We start from the raw sequence: 3583 nt of genomic DNA, 5'->3' as shown, positions 1-3583 counted from the left end.
AATAGGGTGATGTGGTCTATTCACACACACCAAGAAGCTGAGCACAAGCACAAGGGGCTGGGGAAATAGCCTGGAATTGGAATTGGCCTTGGGAACTAGATAAAGAGATTTCTGTTCTGTTCCATAGAAAATGGGGAGTGATTGAGAAGTTCTAGATTGGAGAGCAACATGGCTTGTAGGCTAGGAGAAAAATAACAAAGAAATCTGTGGCAAATTGTACTGTATCTTATTCATCTTTGCACTTTATCTCTTGGGGACTAGGTAGTTATGTGTACTTAAGAGAGACTCAATATATATTTTTAATTTGAATGAATCAACAATAGTATGGTATAAAATTAACTCATGCTTGGCACATCAGGCAGAACTACAAAGTTTCCCTTAACTTTGCAGACCACAATGGATTATTTTTGTATCCCTTTCACTTCTCAGAATAAATCCTGGAAGTGTCTGTGCACTCGACTGGTATGTTTACCTCTACCCTAATTAGTACAGAGCTTTCCTTACACCTGCCTCCCATCCCCACCCTCAGCAGTTGTTACTGAAGTCTGGAGAGTCTAGAATAGTTCAGAAACCAGCAGCTGCATTTTCTAAAAAGGGAAGGCACTGGCATTCCTGGCACTGGTGCAACAGGCCACAGTGAGGAACACCGGTCCTCCTTGGCTTTGAGGGCCAAGTTTCCACAACAGACCTATCAATTTGACCTTGAAATTGAAAAGTCAAATTAGTAAAGGATCATTTCTTAACCATACATAAAGGTTCTTTTAAAAACTTTAGCCCTTCTTTTATATTCATGTAGTGATTCTTTTCCAAGTCCTTAAAATATGTTCCCCTTTTTTGTTTCATTTTGTTTTGCTTTGAGATAAGGTCTCTTTGTCATATGGACTCACAATCTTCCTGCCTCAGCATCCTGAGTTCATGTTTCTTTTCTGTAATTGTATAAGGGTAATGTTGTAAGGTTTATTTTCTTTTTTAGAGGTATATTCTGCAAATTAATCAATTATTTAAATGTGTACTATGTTGTGTACTAGAAATGCCATTATGTGCCATGAAGATACAAAGCTAAAGGTCTTCAAAAGATTTGTAAATAATTACTATATTTTATGCTAAACATATTTACAAGGATAAAGAAAACATTATCCTTTCCAAATCAAGAATGGTGGTATACGCCTGTAACCCCAGTACTCAAGTGGCTGAGATAAGAGGATTACCTCCAGTTCAAGGTCAGTGTGGGCTACACACTGAGTTCAAGGCCAGCCTGAACTACATAACAAGACCTTGTCTCAGAAAAACAAAAACAAAAAGAACAAAAAGAAAATCATGTCCTTTGCTAAAGAAAAACAATACTTTCTAAGTATAATTCCACCCTCAACAATCCCAACAACCAGGTAAAAAGATAAATCTTACATATGTGAAAAAATAAAAGAGATTATCATACAGGCCACAAGGAGAATCTTTGTGAGTTCAAGACCAGCCTGGGCTACAAAGTAAGCTCAAGACCAGCCTGAACTGCATAGCAGACCTTGTCTCAAAAAGACGGGGGGGGGGAGGCCTAATAGTGACCTGCTTACTTCCTCATCCTAATCCCCTCTAGGCTTCCAAATGAACTTTGCAAACAGCAGAGATGATAGTTTTGGGGGAAATGCCTTTTGAGATACCTTAGCTTAAGCTTTGAAACTTGAGAATTCAAAACCATGAAGGACTCAGGACATAATATTTATACATCAATAGCTATCATCAAAAAATCAACCAAAAAAAAAAAGAAATCAACCAATAACAAATGCTGATGAGGCTATGAGGAAAAAGGAACCCTCCTCCACTGTTAGTGGGAGTATAATTGGTACAACCAACATGGAAATCAGAATGAAGAGTCTTCAAAAACTAAAACTGGAGATTCCATTTGATCCAACTATTTCCCTTCTTGGTATCTTCCTGAAAGAGTTGAAAGCATCATACTACAGTGACATATGCACACCTATGTTTATAGCACCACAATTTGTAATAGCCAAAACTTGGAAACAAGCCAGATGCCCATCAATGGATAAAGAAAATGTGGTTTTTATATACAATGGAGTACTACTCTGCCATAAAGAAAGATAAACTTGAAGTAAATGGATGCACCTTGAGACCATATATTTCAGTAAAATAAATCTTTCACATATGTGTAAACATTGCATTGTTTCTCTTGTGTGAGAAACCAAAAACATAAATAAGGACCAAAATGGATGATACATATTGAAGTAGGAAGAAAATGTTCAAATGGGAAGGGTAACTAGGGAGGGGAGAAGCAGAATGAAAGAAAGGGAAAGCAAATAAAATAGAATGGAAGGAAAAAAGTGGAGACAAAGCTTTTGTAAATGCAGAGGGAGGAGGGGTTGAATGGGAGAAAAGAATTGATATATTTTATGTACAGTTACAAATTTCCCAAGATGAATGTGGTAAATATGTAGTAATAAAAAAATAAAGTTAAAAAAATCCCCCCACATATATTTGAACAAGTTTTCCAAGGTATGACAATGGGAGTCTACAAAATGACCATTTACAGATTTAAAAATCGCTGTAAATTTTCACATCAAAGAAAGCATAAGGATGAAATATCTCCCCACTCAATAAAGAAATCATGGAGTATCAGAGAAAAATAGATTCAAGGGTACTGAATCTCCATGGAAGGAAACAGTACAGCTCCAGAGAGGTTTGGGGAGTCAAGAGTACATGAAGCCTGTGCCCTACCCCAGGTAGAATCTGAGGAAGCAGGACGTCTCACACAATCCTCATGCCCAGCATGGCATGGCCAGGAAGCAGAAGGAGAGACAGCATGTGCGTTGCCTGGCTGAACAGGCTTGAGACTGCCTTATCCTCATGTCTCATAACACACAAGCATGTGATTGAGAGCCTGAACCCTGGAGAATACCTGGAGGTGAGACAGAAAGCCTGCAGACATGAACCCATAGAGTGCTAAACAGGGGCAAGATGAATGACTGGATTATAAGCATGACTACAAAGCCAAAGACACCCTCGTCTACTTCCATATGTATACATAAACAACCTGAAACTTAGATGCAAACCCAATGAGGGAGCCCTGAAGGAAAACTTGAGATTTGTCTCTAAAGAATAAAGCAAAGGAGCCTGGTAGTACACACCTGTAATCCCAGCACTCAGGAGGCTGAGGCAGGAGGATCACCATGAATTCAAGGCAGGCTGGGCTATATAGTGAGTTCAAGGCCAGCCTGCACTGCATAGCAAGACTCTGACTCAAAAGTAAATAAATAAATAAGGCATAAAGCAGAGGGTCCTTAGAGTAAGGGATACCACTAGAGGAGAGAATTTCTAACCTGATAAGAGATAGATTAAATAAAAATACTATGCCTGGCTAATAGTACAATCTTGAATTGAAAATGAAAAGCTATTTTTAAAAAGTATTCTGGGGCCAGGGATATAGCTCACTGGCACAGTGCCTGCCTGGCAAGCAAGCATAATCTCGAGTTTGATTCCTGACACCCAGAAAGTAAAATAAATAAATAAATAAATAAAAAGTATCCTGAAGCTCTTGGAAATCAAAAATGATCATTTTAAAATTCAATTCAAG

The 3583-nt window shown here is 38.3% G+C and overlaps 1 protein-coding gene across 2 annotated transcripts in view; it reads right to left on the bottom strand.

Moving 5' to 3' along the window:
- LOC102017498 (chromosome unknown open reading frame, human CXorf21) overlaps window positions 1–3583 on the bottom strand; it is an 85514-nt gene that overhangs the window by 1896 nt on the left and 80035 nt on the right. The gene's annotated exons all lie outside the window — the stretch shown is intronic.

The sequence above is a fragment of the Chinchilla lanigera genome, unplaced genomic scaffold, assembly GCF_000276665.1.
Source record: "Chinchilla lanigera isolate Chin_1 unplaced genomic scaffold, ChiLan1.0 scaffold00130, whole genome shotgun sequence".
Taxonomy (NCBI): Eukaryota; Metazoa; Chordata; class Mammalia; order Rodentia; family Chinchillidae; genus Chinchilla; species Chinchilla lanigera.
Note: the sequence above shows the minus strand (reverse complement) of the source record. Positions and strands in the feature narration are given on the sequence as shown.